Source organism: Alosa sapidissima, chromosome 6 (genome assembly GCF_018492685.1).
Source record: "Alosa sapidissima isolate fAloSap1 chromosome 6, fAloSap1.pri, whole genome shotgun sequence".
In the NCBI taxonomy this organism is placed as follows: domain Eukaryota; kingdom Metazoa; phylum Chordata; class Actinopteri; order Clupeiformes; family Clupeidae; genus Alosa; species Alosa sapidissima.
Genome location: NC_055962.1, coordinates 4,640,036 through 4,658,364, shown reverse-complemented (window position 1 = coordinate 4,658,364; position 18,329 = coordinate 4,640,036).

Sequence of the window (18,329 nt, the reverse complement as noted above, 5' to 3'; positions counted from 1 at the left end):
TGACACATGGAGTCAGCACAGGGACCCCGACCCAGATGGAGCACTCCTGCCCCTGGGGCACAGGTTCTGCCGGTAGTTGCTCCTGCACTCAACCTGTTTCTGCTTACCCCTGCGAGGGGCCTGGGGGACACCGTGTTATGACCAATCTGTACGTCTTCCGCTGAGGTTAATGCACATCCTGATTTGGACCGGAGACGCACCAGCCCGTGCGTTCAGCCCCGTTAGCCTGCGAAATTATCCAGCTGACTTGAAGGGGGAGGAAGTGTGGAAGACGGAACCATGAGTCCCGGCAGGAGCAGGCAATGAAAATATTTGCAGTGGAGATGATATCTTTTGAAGGATTCCTGACTTCTCATGACTTGCTCTGGCAAATAACGTGTGCTTTGTATTTAGGGAAAATTTATTTGATGAAGGATTACTGATCAAATATAGCTAGCTTGGCAACAGTGTAACACAGCCTTGCAATTTCTGGGACAATTGTGAGCAGAAGGAAAACGAAGAAGAATAATAGATGAGCAACAACATGGCCCCTTCACATTCTCTGTCAGAAGAACGGCCTAAAAAAACAGTGACGTCTCCCAACAAAAAAAAACGCCCAAACAAAAACATGCATACATCAAAAGCACCACCTTAAATAAACAAGTCCCCGCAGCACACATCTTGGCCGGCACGCCTCTCGGCTCTCATGAGAACGCGCCGGTCACTATTGCGGAGGCAAAAACATCTCAGAAGTCAAACCAAACACATGTCTCAGAAACCTCATCACTTGCTCATAATTTATCAGAGCGGCGTGTACGTCGACGGAACACATGCATCCCAGGCACTGACAGCGATCCCTGCTGAGATGAAAAGACCAGCGGAGGAATTTGTTGAAGTGATGCTGGGGCTTCGGCATATTCATAAAAGAGGAACGGAGAAAATAGGAACACCCCCTCCCCCTTACATTCCAATCAGCAAAACTTTGTAAATGCTTTACCATAGTTGTCAAGCCCACATCCAAACCATTTTTTTTTACCCCAAATGGAAAAATACTTGAGTTTCAAGTAAGGAGGCCATAAGGTGAATCCAGCAGTCTTTTTTTTTTGCACTTGAATTGACCCAGTTCACTTTGGCAGTGAAGACATGACACGCTCTCGCCAGCGCCACAATTGTGTCCAATTAGTGAGTAGTAATTGATGAGGAGATCTTTTGGAGGGATACGCGTGTGGACGGTGCTGGAGTCCATGCGCTCCAGACTCCAGACTTGGGAAGCGGCGGCCAAACTTGTTCACAGAGAGGCAGGGGGAGCCCAGCGTGGGAGCCAGCACTCACGGCTTCCTCCCCCGAGGCAGCTCAACATGAGTCACTGCTGAACAGCTCATCGTCATTCAGACGTTATGGATCTGGTCTGGACACAAGGCCACACTGACCGCCGCAGTATTTGGACGGAAGCCTTCTTGTTTCTTTCTTTCTTTTTTTTTTTTACTGTGGGCATTTATCCACCACTAGATGGCAGACTTGGTCAAGCCAGTCTTTTGTCATTATGGCCAAGTTGGAACAGATATGGAGACTGGTGTTCATTATTGTGTTTATGTTGTCTTATGAGCCCTAAGTAACAGTTCTCCAATCCCAACATCCATCTTTGGATAAAATGGGGAGTTTTGACAGGGAATGTCAGGTACATATCACTGTTGTTTGACACTGCCAACTTTCAAAAGAAAATGGACAAATAATCCTGTTCACTTTGCTCAGCAGTTTGGGCAAGCGATGGAAACTCAATGTTCTGTCTCTCATCACTGTCCCTCTCCTCTCTAACATCAACAAACTTCACATGCCTGATATACCCAGGCTCTAACCACATTTCATAGGTATATAAGCACCACAGGAGAAATATCGGAGTTTAAGTCACATAACTCAATGATAACAAATTAGCCTCTGTTTCCTAACATAACGAGATTCTGCTGCCTGTTAATCATCGACCCCAAAGGATCATGGGATGAAAACTCACTCTTTGGCAAAAGTAGTCAACATTTTGGACCTATAAATGCACTGCATCTGACTTTTTGGCCTGCTGACATCAGTTCAGCTCTTCTACAGTATATGAAAAAAGAAAGAGACAGAGCAGAGGAACGTCTTTAAGAAAGGCACATTCCTCCAGAATATCCAGGAGTGTTGAATGCTGTTGCTACACACGTACGCACACACACACACACACACACACACACACACAGAGCCGCTCATACAAGTTGAGCCAGCAGACGTGCTCTCCTCCCAGCGGCTTGTATGGAATTATATCCATAGGGATGATTTACTCCCAGGATACAGTTACAGACTCAACCTCTGGAATCCTCCACTCCATCAGCCCTAGACACGCACAGACCGAAACACACATACACACACACACACACACACACACTCTCTCTCTTCTCTCTCTCTCTCTCTCTCTCTCTCTCTCTCACTCCAAGCCCTTCAGTTGGTTCCTATGTTCATAGAGGAGCATTGGGAGAGGGGAGGTCTGAAGTCAGAGACGGATCACTGCAGTAGCAGCATGACGATATGGTCCCAGAGCTCTGCTTGCGGGGATTAACGACTGACCGCAGGACAGTGGTGCTGATTGAGCATCTTCCCCTCTGGACTGCTGCTCATCCACCTCAGACTAATTACTAGCTGCAGGGAGGCGGCCATGCCCCCCCCCCCCCTTTCTCTCGCTTCTCCGCAGTGAGTTGGCTGTTCACTGTTTGATTATCTATGGCGCTGCAGCAAGGGATTAGTCACTCACATTAGTCATTGCTATTGGCGTCCACTGTGGGACTGAAATGGCCTCAATGTTTGTCGTTCGATGCATTTTGAAACTGAACTCATGTAAACACAGCGATTTAGCCTCCCAGCACGCACTGGGCCTTGTGTTTGGAAACAAATCGATGTCTGAGAATGGCTAGATGCAAATACCTCTGGGAGCGGAGCAGATTTCACTTAAATATTGTCATGGAATCAAAACAAAGTCAAATTGCTGGCCTTGTTAATGTAGTCATGGGGTAATCCAGATGAACGCAATGATATCCCACCCAAAGGTCATCATTGCAAGAGGCCTAGCTCCATAATCTGGTTCTTGCATGTCACATGTGCACAGCCCTCAGAGGAGCCTGCAGGTTGTTCGAACCCCCATGTGTCCAATCATAGCCCACAACTGGTTATGTGTCCTCTGACAAGCACATGTGTGTCAGACTCACAGGCCTGTAAAAAAGTGTTGCCCAGGCAACAGTGTAAATAAACAAATAAAAGTGCTGTGCCACTTGCTGACTTTGCATTATTAGCAACATAATTATAGCTTGCAGGGAAAGGCACAAAGCTTGGAGAAATCAGACATTCTTGGCAAGTATTTCAGTTGGAGACAACGACAAGGACATGATGCAAAAGGTATGTTTTTTATTTTAGGCTGAAAGAACCATTCAGAAGCAGGACATCGATATTTAATTAAGGAATTTCATTATGATTTGTGCTTTAACCCAGCTGTCTCACAGACCAAAAAGCCTATTTTCCTAATCAGAGAAGACATTACTGCATGACAGTGGAGGCATTTAGCTGTTCTGGGTGAGTGTGAAAAGGTCAAGAGCTGACATCTCACTGTTTATGGTGGTCATTAACTTCCTAAATAACCCATTCAAAAATTAGAAAAAAAAACTCTATCCAAACAATCTGTGATTAAATGCTAACAGAGTTTGAGGGGACAGCAAGGACTTCTTAAGCTTCCTCTCACTTTTGGAATGGGGAGTTATCACTTTGTAACACAAGACTTCGATCTTAAACTGCATGTGCACCGACTCGAGTTCCAGGCGTTGGGAGGGCGAAAACTTTTCTCATTGGGCTACCTCTCTTCGCGGATTATCACCTCTTAAGACGAAAAATACTCTCGAAGCTGTCTCTGACGAGAAAATGACTCCAGAACAAAAGAGGTGAGAGAACCACTTTTTTGACTTCGCTGTCTCTGACAGTGGATTTTCAGGTTATCACTTTTCACACATCATACGCCCTCGCGTCCTATGACATGACAAGTGAGAATGAAATCAGAACACGGTGGCTTATCGCACAAAACACATCTAGCCCTCCGCAACCGACTTGAACTTGGCGGCGGCTCAAAATGATATCATGCGCGTGCTGGGGCCGATGGGGAAAGTTCTCATTTGTTTCAGACAAACAACCAAACATGACCTTGCCCCTTGGGCCCAGCTGAGATGAGGCGAGTGTCTGGCAGGACGTCACATTGCGTCTTGTGGACTCATGGAAAGTCCTCTACGGACATCCCACCCAGGGTTTTTATTTAAACAAGCGCGCTCATAATTCAGTCTGGGCTCGCTTCAAAGAGACAGAACCCGGCCCTGCCTTGCCGACGGTGTCGACCCACAAATCTATCTCCTCCACACCGGCATCCCCTCCCAGGATCTGTGTGGTGTTGCAGTGGATCATGGGAAAGGGCAGAGGTCGGGTCAAGGAGGTGGATCCTCTCAGGACAACTGCCTCTCACCTCCGTGGTGAGGATTGATGCGTGCCCTTTCGCCTGGGTGTGTTTTGTGTGCCGTTATTTGTTTTTGGTTTGGTTTTGGTTTGCTTCTCCTGTCTCATTCTGGACCCATCGCACACCAGCAATGATAATAAACACAGCGTTTTCCAAAGTGCACATAGCTGAAAACTAAAAACCAATTACATAAACAGTCTCCTCCAGTTTGATGTTTAATTGCCACAAATTAAATCAAGACTTAGCCTGAAACCATTATCAACAATACTGAAGCTCATTGGACAACTAATAAATAGTATTTGAGGGCACATTTTCATAAATGCAAAAGCCAGATATGACATAACTATGGAGAACATGACGGATTTATTCCTGGAGCTGGAAAAAAAGTAAAAAAGGAAAGTGGTCCTCAAACAACCAGATCCTGCCTATTTTAGAGGGGGAAAAAGAAGGGGGAAAAATGTGCCTCTTAACTTAGAGGTCAAAAGGTCACTCCCTCCTGTGCATACGTGCACAGAATGGGTCACATCTTGCTTCTGCAGTGAGTCGAGGAGAGTGAGTGGGTGAGTCAGTCAGCCGGTAGCTCAGGTAGTTTATGGTCCCTTGAGTGTGAGGGTTCCAGCAGGAGTATCCGGATGAGTGTCCACTTCCAGGAAAAGAGCTGTGTCATTGGTGAAGGGGGCCAGCGAAGAGGGGGATACAGAATGAGAGAGAGAGAGATAGTGAGAGAGAGAGAGAGACGGGTTTCCCGACTCCAGGGGCAGTGCTCCACTCTCTCCACCGTGCTGGCAGTCACATCGCTGGCTTCCCTGAAGTATGCGTGAGCTGCGTTTCTATCAGCTTGTTGTGCCGCTAAACACATTCCGTTCCACTGAAGAAGTTTTGGCCTCTGCGCCATTTCCATGGAAGATGTGGTGTGAGTGGATGACATGACCCCTGGCTTGCCGTGATATTTCACTTCCACTAATACACATTAGGTCAGATGTTTAAAGTAGAAGCTCAGTTGACATGGTTACTAAACGACTGACCTCAAAACAAAGACTGCAAAAATTTACGAAGACCAATAACAACAGCTTGTCCCGTCTGTGAGCAGTGTTGGAGAATACAATGCAAGTAAATGTTTTAGTGAGGCATTATTTGAAGATTTGGTCATCCTTTTTAGGTGAAACCAAGTGTGGAAGAAGCCTCACAGACTATTTAATGGAGAACTTTTACTAATGTTTTAGCTCTTAATTGTAGCCTGGGGAGCTGTTAGCCCCGAAGCTAGAGGCCTAGCCAGTCTCCTATTAACAGAAGTTTGCTCATACCCCCAGCACAGCAGGAGCCTACTGACACACTTGCTAACAGCTACCTCACATTTCAATTTTACCTTACGTCACAGCTTACCATCAGTCTAAACATGTGTCTTTTTTTCTGGGGACCACCAATATTGTTTTAAGCCACAGGTTCTCAAACTTTTATATGACCCCCCTAATCATTCTACACTGCCATATGTATACGTAATAGCGCCTAGGTCTGGCCTACTACCACTACTATTACAGGGATTGGTGATGCACTGACTCAGTTTCCCACAACTCTGCAATCTCAATTACATATGAAACAATGTTAAATATTTTCAAAGTGTTATCTAAAAGATAACATTTTAATGTGCATCCGAGAGTTTGGGGCTATTCTTGCATTCTACGCAATCGTCACTCTTCAACATAGTAAGCTGTTCCTGTATATCTAAAGAGAGATGTTGTAGGCTACGTTGCGTTGCAGACAAATGGATCCATAACAGCGTTAATTCCGATGTAAACATAGCAAATACTCAAGTCGTTATATTGTAGCCTATTTCTGGAGGTTTCTTTGGAAAATTGAATCCTCATTGAATCCGCAAGTTAAACGTTTGCTTGTTTGTAGGCCTTACACTAAGGCTGTGTATTGATGTTGTGACAAGCTATGTTGTTGTAAGAATGTGAAATGAATAAATATCAGAACAAGAGGCTTTTGCGCAATAGCCAAAAGATAATAGAGTTTGCGAGGTGGAAAACAAGAGGAAACTAGATGTACCGCAAAGCGGTACAAAATATGACCGCCGCCCAGTCCAGCACATTTTTTCCACAAAAATAAATCACGCTGAAAGGCCTATATGATTCTAACTGTCTCACTAAATTGCATTATCCACACTCAATTCTCACTGGTATCTGCTAGACAACAAGTACCAAAACATGATTAGTTCATAGATTTCACATGTAAAATTCATTTTATACAACCCCACCTCCATCTTGCCTGTTCAGAATTTCATTTCTGAGAAATTCTTGAATTGTGTGCATGTGTGCGTGCACACGTTTATGTTTATGTGTGTGGTTGTGTGTGTGCGTATGTGTGTGTGTGTGTGTGTGTGTGTAGGTGTGCGTGCTTGTGTGTTTGTCTGCGTATGTATGTTTGTGCATGTGCATGCATGCGTACAAATGTCTACTATGTGAGTATGTGTCATACGTGTGATTACTGTGAATGTATGTGTGTGCGTGTGTATCTGTTTATGCACATGTGTGCACATGGAATGGGTTAACATGACCCCTGGAGGCAAACATACGAAAAAAATTGGTCCTCCTAAACCTTACAGTTCTCAAGATATTCACAGAAAACTGTGAGGTTAGATGTGGGGTTACATGCCCACCAAGGCATACATTACATGCCCACCAAGTTTCGTCTACCCCGGTCTTTCAGTGTCCCGGGAATCCTTGACGGAATGCTAAAAAGAAAAAAAAAAAAAAAAAAAAATCTGACTAAACCTATATGACCTATATGACCTATATGACTTCGCTGCGCGTCGGTCATAATAATAGCTTTTAAAATGGCCATTTAATTTGTAGCATTATATAATGCATTGGTGTGCATTTTAAAAAAATAAAAAAATAATTCTCAGAATCAAATTGTACCCGAAGATCTGTATTCAAGTACATCATCACTTATAACTTAATTACATCAGCATAGTAAATGTATGTACCATATGGTTGCTCTTGTTTGACATTATCCTTTTAGCAGATTTTCTGGCCTGAAACAGCAGATTAACTAAGAAGGAGGCTTTTCAATAGATTTAGCTGATGTCTGTCCCAGTGTGGATGAAATGACTGAGACTAGTGTTGAGTGAGTGAAGCAGCAGACATAACTAGGTGCTCCTTTAATGTTGGGCATTGTCTTATGTCACTGTAGAAAGACTTAAAGATATAAAAGGCAGCCAGGTGAGACGTCATCTTATTTTACCGGCAAATTCTCGACATGAGCGAATCTGCTAGATATTTTCTATGCAGGAGAACGGCAAGTGGGTAAAACCGGTGAACCCTTTCAACCAGAGCTGTGGAGCTCATATGAGGGTTTCAGTGGCATGTAAAACAATATGAAAAACTCCAGCAGCAGCATTTTTCACCACTGCGTGAATCATAGCGTGTGTCGGGGCTCCGTGCCCGGAGTGGAAAAGCGAAGCCCTCTGAGACAGCTCCCCCCCACCCCCCAAATACTGGTGGGAAGGAGTCACCGCCTGATCGTCCATCCTGGAGCTCCGGCTCCCCAAAACGACCTGTGTCAGTCAGACACTGGCCCAGACCCAGTCAACAAGGTCGGGCAGTCGTGTTACTCACTAATTGCCTCACACCTCGGCCTTCTTGGACAAGGCAACACATATTAAAAACATACAATGGGAGTTATTGTTCCCATCACTTCTTATTTGGAGTGTATTCAAGCCTTTTAATCTCTTTTTTTTCTGCTCAGCAGCAATACATGCAGGCGTTTTGATTCAATCTAGCTGAGGAGAGAGCGACAGAGAGAGAGAGAGAGAGAGAGAGAGATGGAGAAAAAGGGAAAGATTTGGTGGGGAAGTTGGAACGGTTTTCTCACGAGTCACACTTTCCACATTGTCCAGAGTGTGATGAAAGTGTGACTCCTCGTGCCAAGCCTCTTACGCTCGCCGTGGCAACAAAAGGCTGGATTTCTGAATGGCCTCAGATGAATCTGGGGGTCCACTCCACATGTGGATCTCTTGGGGCTGTGGGGAAGTTTGGAGTACACGGCTTCATCATGGCTTTTTATTCTTCTGAGAAACAAGACACGTGGATAGAAATGCACAAAAGTATACGCACACATACAGTATATCATACAGTATATGCTAGATCTGCTGGCCTATTTGTCTATGGCTAAAGCTGTTAACAGCTTTGAGAGGCAGAAGCCTGTGTATGGAGAGGAGCATAAGCAAGCACACAGATCCATAGACGTATGCCCATTTGTCAGTCTGTGAGCAGAGCTTAAATATACAGCATTCGTCAACTGTGGTGTGAAACCACAGAAAAGCAAATTCTGCTCTCTCTTCCCAGGCCACTTAAAAGAATGGTCTGAATTGATGTGATCGGTGCAATTAAGTGCATGTGTAGCTTAAGCCACCACAAACCAGATCCTCTACCAAGTCGCACTCACTGCCATGAGTGTCATTCGGCCATCCAGACCAGTGTTTGAGATTTTGCTCAATGTGGAATCAATCTCCAAGTTATGAATTTGATCTGGTTGCTTAACTTAAGCCTGCTTGGCAGACTTTCGGCTGGGGAAAGAAATATGCAATGGTGAGTTGAAGTCTATACGGGAAACCCTGTGCACACACACACACACCAAGACACAGCCAACCCAAAACCCCCACCACAACCACCGCCATTGCCGCTGGCTGCTTTGCTCACCTTATAGCCAATTGCCTCTCTAGTTCAGGAGGTCTTTTGAAGAGGGCCTCCTCGATGTGTGGGATTGCTGATGACTTCTGACACATGTTGTATATTTCATCCAGTTATATGTATGCAGTTTGACATGAATGAGCCACTAAAAGAAGAGAAACGGTCTCCAAGTGTTGACTTTGACACACCGATGCATTTTTGTCCAGGTATAATGGCCACAGGACGGAGAGTCCAGAAGCAGACTTCCACAGGCAGGCGTCCGTGCCTCTTGAACCATAACAGGGTCAAACTCCTCATAACGGAGATTTACGGATCAAATTTACAGCCTGCATGACAGAATGACATTTCAGGCCTTTGATCCACCTATGATACCGACTGAGTGAAATGAAAGTTAAAAGAGTCATTTAACTCAGTCATCATGATGTAACACATGAATTATGTTCCAGAATGTTTTACATTTTTTCACCAAATTGGTAGTCTTGCAGGTAAGTAGTGTTTGTCTCAGATTGATGGTGTTTGTGTAAAGAAAGTATGCAGTCCTCTGTTTTCAGGTTAGAGTCTCCTTCCTTATCAGACTCTATTGTCTATCCCTGTGCTGTTGGCTCACAGACACACACACACACACACACAAATGCCACCCTTACAACCACTTCTCCACACACACACACACACACACACACAAATGCCACCCTTGCAACAACTTCTCTTTGGTGTGGATTTACCGTTGTCTAGACATAAACATGCGTTTATTACATCCACAAATCACAGCAATGACCATGGGAACCATACCAGGACCGTGCCGTTTACATCCACTGAAGTGCTGGCATTACAGATCCTCAGCAGCGCTTACACAGGCTTACACGGCCATGAGGCCGCACACACACGCACACACGCACACACACGCACACACGCCTTCATCCTGGTAGCAGAGATTTGAAAGGGAGATTTGTGGAATCTCCCTTTTGGAAACATTTTCCCTCTCTGCTGCTTTTCTGTCTCTTTTTCACTCACACATTCTCTCTCTATCTCTCTCTTTCTCTCTCTGACTCACTTTCTCTCTCCCTTCAGGCCATGTATACTTTGTCTCTTCTCTGAATGTATGATTCTCCTGCGCGAGGTGCCACGTACTGAAGGTTGCCAGATCCGGCAGAATTATGTGCTCCCAGGAATTTCCTTTTGATGGCTCACTTCGAACATCTGAGATCCACATGAAGCCCGGTCGTCCCTGCATGCGCACACACACACAGAGGGGGAATGCGATCCGGACTCCCATAAAGACAGAGATATTACGCAGATTCGCGCAACACAGGTACTACACAATCCAAACAGACATCTACTCATGTACCTTGTGATGTCTCCTACATTTTGTTATCTTTTCTCATATTTCTGGAGGGTTGTAAAAAAATCAGCTGTGGAGAGCTGTGGTCATGTTCTTGTCAGGCTGATGGTCACAGTTTGACATGTGGGCATATGGGAGACATTCCCTCCCCGTTAGATGTAGAGATTAGATAACAGGGCCTCAGCTTTAAGTGATTGCATAGTTGTGTGAGAGCTGTGTGTGTTGAAGGGCACATGAAGTCAGAGTCTCCTGCACTATCTTTCCTCATATCTCCACCTGTGAGAGGAAAAGGGGAGGTGTGTGTGCGGGGGGGGGGGGGCACAAAGGAGCCCTCACTCTTTGACCTCTGACCTTTTGTGACCTTTGTTCTGCCCTCTGCCGTAATGGGTGTTGCTGAGCGCTAAAGATGAATAGTGAGTATCACACCCCTGTACTTTTCCCTGGGAGCCGCAGATAGTCCTGTCATCATGTGTACAGTACTCCACCATGTTTGGCTCTCCCTTTCAAAGCCAAGAGAGGGTCATCGCCAAGGCAACCCAAACGACAAAACAACTCATCACCAAAACACGTCAGGGTGTCACAATTCCACTAGACAAGTGTTCTTCACCCCGTTCCCTTTTTTACTCACCCTTCACTTTGTTTTGGAACCTCTTGAGCCGGTGGCTTGCTGCAGTGTCATGGTTGCAATGAAATGTGTAATGTACATAGAATTTGTCAAGCAGGGGGTGGAATAAGAGCACCAAGTCCACATTATGTAAGTCCAGTACAGTATACTGAATTTTAGATTTTCCAGTGATATTGAAGTGATTGACAGTTTTGGTGGCCTGATGCACAAGACTAAATAGCGTGTTTGTGCGGAGGAAGCTACACATGCAGTGAATAGTCGAGATCATCTTGAGTCGAGTCGAGTCAAACTCATTTTCGAGTTCATACGAAAGAAAAAAGCCTAAAATCAATAGGAGGTCATGAGGGCAAAGAAGATATGAGAAGGCGTTGATTTGACCTTCTCGGTCCCTGCAGGTCATTTGTCCTATCTCCTGTCTCTTCTGGTATGTTGGTCAAGGAGAAATACTAACAACTAGACTCTAGCCACAACTGCCCATTTCTGCGTACCTGTCTGTTGTCTGTGGTTATGTGGGGAGGAGAATGAGGGATGACAGAGCAGGTATCAGGGGACTGCTGCAACACGTCCCGAGTGGTCTGATCACTGGGCCAGATGGAGGGAGGTCGAGATGGAGGGAGAGAAGGAAGGAGGGAGGGAGGGAAGGAGGGAGTATGCATTGCACAACAGGGGGAGGCTGTGGAGCGTTAGTCAGCTGGAGCAGACAGAGTGGTCGAGGGACACATTGTACAGCTGCTGTCTTCCCTGCTGGACCAAAAAGGAGAGTTTCCATTTGACTCACACATACGCACACACACACAAGACAGATACACGTGTGTGTGTGTGTGTGTGTGTGTGTTTGTGTGTGTGTGTGTGTGTGTGTGTGCATGCACAGACGGCTGTAACCGCATACACACACTCACACACAAATGAGAGCATGTGCAAGTAGACCACAAACACTCTCTCTCTCACACACACACACACACCATCAGCTCCAAGAAGGTCAGAGCTCTTGCGATGGCACTGAAACGAAGTCAATGCTTGAGCGACTGTCTGTGTGTATGGCTCCGTCCCTCCCTCTCTTTCTCTCTCTCTCTCCCTCCCTCCCTCCCTCCCTCCCTCTCTCTCTCTCTCTCTCTCTCTCTCTCTCTCTCTCTCTCTTTCGCCACGTCCATGTGACTGGCACGGACGTCACTGGTGCATACGGCCGTGTGCCATCCGCTTCAGTCAATCAGAGCTCATGGCGTTTTATAGACGAGCTGATGAGCCTAGAACGCAGACTTGAGGTGCAGCAGTTACCTCACCTGCCTGGTATGACGGAGAGATAGCTCCACGCATCACTCACAGACTCACTCAGGCAGCCCCTGAAATGGCCCCGCCAGCTGGTACTAGGCTACAAAAATGTCATCCTTCCATACGCTTCTGCTTAAAGTCATACTTGTCCTTTATGAATCCAGACAATTATACATGCTGATGTAATGTAATGCTTCGTAAAACGACTGTAAGCCTAACCTATTACAGAAGCTTTTGAAAAATCACCCACCATGAGGTAATACGTCCTGAGTGAATGTGACTGATATTAGCCTTTAAAAGTTCCATAAATTGTTTTTTTTTTTGGTCTTCAAAAACTTCAAAGTATTTACACGAGGGCTGTTATTTGGTATGATATGAGCAGACTTTGGAAAAAAAAATGTCTCAATGTAGAGAATGGGAATGTTTATAGAGAATGTATCAGGATTTGTTTCCCCTCATCTGCATGTCACCTGTGTATCTACAGAGCGTGCATAACATCAGGCCACACTCGCTGAAGTCAGTGTGCATGGGTTCAGGTGAGGCCGGACAGATATGCAGTGTACTCCCAGTGTCTCACTGAAGAGATTTATTCTTTACCAGTAACGCAGAGGTAAGGGCCTCCTGCAGCTCCAGATACTTTGCACTCATTTGGTATCCAAGTAACACGACCCATAAATTTACTTTTATGCCTTTAATTACTACATCCACGGGTGCTGTCATTAAAAACATGACCAGTTGGGGGAATACACAAATGTGCAATCACACACCCACATGCACGCATACACACACACACACACACACACACACACACACACACACACACACACACACACACACACACACACACACACACACACACACACACACACACACACTGCCAGCTCTACACACATGCCTGTTATGGCTACCCTACATACCATCTTTATACCAAGGTATTTCTTTAGCCCCGGGCTGTAGAATACTTTCCAGGCCAGCTACATAAACACAGCCTAGAGTTCCACTTTCCACTCATTAAAAGCCTGCATGCACACATGATTAATTCGGCATCGTCCACGTCGCCAGGTCCGGCACACGTTGACAAGTGCTGCAGGTCACACAGGAACTAGGTGCCCCGCTGTGAGTGAGCGAGCCCTATGGAGAGTTCCATAGGAGGTCCCCGTTAAAGATTTGCTGAGCATGTATAGCCTCAAGGTGGCCTGTCACAATACGGCCATGTTTCATCACACTATAGCAGATTTATGTGCTCACTCAGGGCTAAAGCCATAAATGATAGTCTCTCCCACTTATTCTGTGGGAGGACTAAACAAACAGCTAATTTAGGGGGGAAATTTGCATCTAAGCCAGTGGTCTCAACTGTGATGCCAGCAGGGCTATATGATGGCATTATGAAAGAGACTAAAAATGGATCGATAGATATATCACATATCAATATACTGTACTTGCGCTGGATTATAATTGATATAGACAAATATAGGTATGCATTATGCCGGAGGAACTTCATAAAAGTGAGTAGTCCCAGGTCAGGTTGAATGTCTCATTTTTTCTGTTAAAAAATGTGAGTGGAATGAAAATGAGTGTCATTCATTTCCATGAAGCTCCCACCGGGAATGAGAAAACGTGCACTGTGTAAATATGCTGTCCATCAACTTTTTCTTTTTTTATGAAGAAAGTTATTAATCAGATCACCCGATATTGATTAAAGAAAATAAACCTCAGCCCTTGTTTTTCTAAAAGAACCCCCCTTATGACCCATCAATAACTCATATAGTTCTCTCCCCTTTGCACATTTCACAGTGCAAGGCAATTTCCCTCCAATTGCTGGTTTAAATTGTGTGGCCAGGTAAATAACAATGATGAAAAGTAATAAATGGTGTCTTGTCGTGGCAGAACCACTTCGATGCCTCCTCCATATGGCCCTGCTTGTTGTTCTAAAGGTGTCACGCCCTCATCTCCTCGCGTCACAAGGAAATAATCACACGCTACTGCTCAATCAGACACAAACAAATTAAAACACAATGCATTCTTGCGAGGCTGAGAGAACGTCTGAATGCCTTTTAGAGTTCTAGAGTCAGTTCTCGGCCTAATTTCCTGTGTCCCTGTTTTCCTGACTCTCTTCCAGTCGCTGTAGGCGATGGTACCATGTCATAGTAGAAGAAAGTGCCACAAAATGATCTAAGGTTTTTTTTTTAGAGAAACAAAGAGTGAAAGACAGAGAGAGAGAGAGAGAGAGAGAGAGAGAGAGAGAGAGAGAGAGAAGGGGGAAGGGGAGGCAATAAAAAAAGTTCCTAGGTAAATCATTAAAGCATCAAAAATCCGTCCATGTTTTACCTCAGTAAATCACGACTGGAAATATCTCCCAGATGTGTACCTGAACTCTTGAACAACTCATGAAAGTCAGGTCTTATGGATGTAGAGATTGCATGCTCTCTAATTTGTGCCACCATGCACCTTAAGACCCAGATGGATGGTGGACAGAGGTCAATGCTGATGCTGACAAGGTGTAGGGTGGAGGGCAGCTGTATAAAAGCCAAACATCAGCAGTGGAGCATGATGACACCCAAACCCAAAACCCACCCCACCTCAGCTCAGCTCAGCTCATGCCCCAAGACAAGTGTGACATTGGAGATGGAATGTTACAGGTGGTCTGTTGTGATGAGAACACTTCATCATTCTCTCTTGTCTGCCCTTTACTGTAACCATACCTGTTAGCGTAGCAAGTGCTATGTCGTAAAGTGGAAACTCTCTGTGAACCTGTGTGTGTCGACTCACCTCTTGCCCCAGCTTTTGCAGCAGGAGCTGGGTGGTTTGGAAAAATCAGGTAATGGTTTTACATGAACTCTTTTGATAGGGACAAGGCAAGCAGAAACAATTATGGTAATACTATACTAGTTAATATGTCTCTCTCTCTCTCTCTCTCTGTGTGGGTGCGTGAATGTGTGTGTGTGTGTGTGTGTGTGTGTGTGTGTGTGTGTGTGTGTGTGTGTGTGAGAAAGAGAGAGAGAGAGAGAGAGAGAGAGAGAGAGAGACAGAAAGAATGTCACAGAGATCGAGAGAAAGAGAGATGGAGAACAAGAAAGACATTTATTTTGACAATTCCCAAATGAATCATGGTGCTGCATCGCAGCTCTGTGGTGGAGGCAGGGCAGGACCGGGCTGGCTAGTGGAGGCTGGAGCCCTGGTGCTGCAGGGGTGCATGGCCACCTTGGCCAGGCCTGGGCCTGAGGGCTGGCTCTGCTAGGGAGCTTATGGAAAGAGGAGAGGTGGAAAGGGGATGCTGGAGCCACAGGAAGAGTGAGAGTTTATGAGAGTCAGTTATTCATGTTCCTTTGCCATTGGACCCTATCCATGAGACACAGGGAAAAGGGAAGAGGGAGAGGCCTGGTTTGCCGTTTTCTTTCAAGAGTGTGCAGAGATGCATTCTAATCTTAGATCTTGTATTCAAACAATAATACTTCTTTAGGGCATTCCCACTAACAGTCACTTGGATCGATTTTGACCAGCTTTCGTTAGCACCCAATAAATAGCTCAAAGCTGTTTTTACTTTGAAATGCGGTAATTTCAGGCCAAGTCTCTGTTCTGAATTTTGGTCAGGAAGTCAATAAACCTTCAGTGTCTGCGGGTCAAAGTCGAGAGGAAGAGAGCTTGGAAGAATTTAATGGTGTCGTTCTTGGGAGCAAATGCACAGATGTTCATTTTATCAAACAAAAACAAAAGGAAACGCGACAAGTACTGGAGGCCAAACGTATTAAGAGTCAGATTAGGGTAGCATAAATGGAAAATGTAAAAAAAGACAAAAATAACAATTAGTAAAAATCGCTCTCTCTCTCACACACTCTCACACACACGCACACACACACACACACACACACACACACACACACACACACACACACACACACACTGTGAGATGAACTGACCTGGCCTGCATGCTGATGAGGGAGCCTGTGGGAATCTTCTCTGGAAGCTTCTTCGTGGAGTGTGAAGCTGTGGGAATTCAGGGAATGCTGGGTGTTCAAAACCAACAGGGTGTTCCCTGTCTGAGAACCGTCAGATAGCATTAGCAAGATGGATCTGACACACTGAGGGACCTCTGTCTCTGCCTGATGCCTGTACGAGTATTTGTTTGATTTGCATATTCTATCAATTCATCTGCAAACAAAAGTTTGTTTCATGTGCACACATCCACCTGACTGTATCCGACACGTTGGTTTAATTACTGTATCTGTCACATTGGTTTATTAAACTGAACCCTAACCTCTGCAATATTATTCATTTCAATTAAGGCCATTATCTGATAAAGATTGAAGCCATCAATTGAACACAGTTGTGCTCTAAAATGGAGGAGATCTGGTTTCGCAGAGATTTGGTATTAGTTTTCGCGATCTTTTGGGAGTTAAGAAGCTGTCATGACAGACTTTCCACTCAGGAAGACAATTTCAAAATGGCTATTTTTCTTTTTGGGTTCCCTTATAAAGTCATTGATTCGATCAGGAATTTCCTTGGCGCACCATACATTTGGAGATTTGTGCATAATGTTATTTATTTGCTCTAAGTAAGAAGGGATTAAATGTGACTCGTTGGAAGAACGACTAGGTTTCCACTGGAATTTGAAGATAGGGTTTGCTGTTTTAAAAGGCCCTAATTAAATTGACTGTGTTATTTCTGGGTATGCCGCGCTGTTGCAGCCCTGAAAAGGCCCTAAATCAATGTCTCTTGCTACTGTTTTGAAAGGAGAGAATTTGTGGTTTCTTCCATTTTAATCAAATCTCTCACGTAATACGTCTCGAAATGTCTGCAAAAAACACCTCCTGGATTTCCCCCATTCATCACTGAAATATAATACTGATTATCTGTCTTTGTCTGTTTGGGAATTAGTGATATTGAAGCCTTTCAACTCAATCTCTTTCTCAGCACAACGTGTCCAGTTGATTATAAGCTCTCACTCATTACTTGAAGGCAAATACCGGTATGCCGAAGATTGCCAGCAAACCCCCTAGCATTACCGAACCACTCCACACACAGCACCAAATTTGGCATCCCAATCACAGAACTGCCAGAGGACCAGTCCCTGGGTAAATGAATGGAGGCGGGGGCTCTCCTCTCATGCCCTACCGTCCCCATAGAGTGGGACACATTATTCAGCCCCACCATCATTTCCCACACTCGCCCCCCCCCCCCCCGACGATGTCATACCCGATGCTGGAAAGACTTGAACCATCCATGATGTCAAATGGTGCTGACCTTACCATAAAGAGAGAGTCTGAATGGGAGATCCAATTTAGTGTAATTACACAGTAATAACAAGCTGCTGAGCCAGAGCCCAGAGCCCATGGGCAAAATGCGCCACGGAGGGGAAAAGTCCAGTGAGTTAATTCCTCTCTGTGGTCATTGCAGTGGAAATGGTCTTGGAATGTTGTAGAAGCCGGTTTCTGGGGTTGAGGGCGTCTTGGCTGGAGCCTCGTGCCGTGGAGTGTAGGGATGCACGGGTCGGGGGAAGGGGTGGGGTGGTGGTGGAGAGGAAATGGGATGTCTGCTTTCGCTCGTCCCCCAACGTCCAGAGTGAGAACGACCACTAGATGCCAGTGTGGATCTGCAGGGATGCTTCGGCTGAGATAGGGGCCCTCTCACTCATCATTTCAGGGTTTTTCTGCCTCCCCGTCCTCCAGACCCCCCCCCCCCCCCCCCCCCCGTTCTCTCTTTGCTCAGTTTTACTTCCCAGACCCCCCAGCCCCCTCCTCCTTTGGCCCACGTTGCAGAACATTCTGACAGGCGCGCCGCAGAGTGGAGGATATTTTTCCACTACTGCATTTCACCTCAGGGCGACCGCGTCTCGTAACACAATATCTCCACAGAGGTTGTCGGTAGGAACTAGCGACATACGCCCAACAATGCCTGGGTGCCAACAACCCC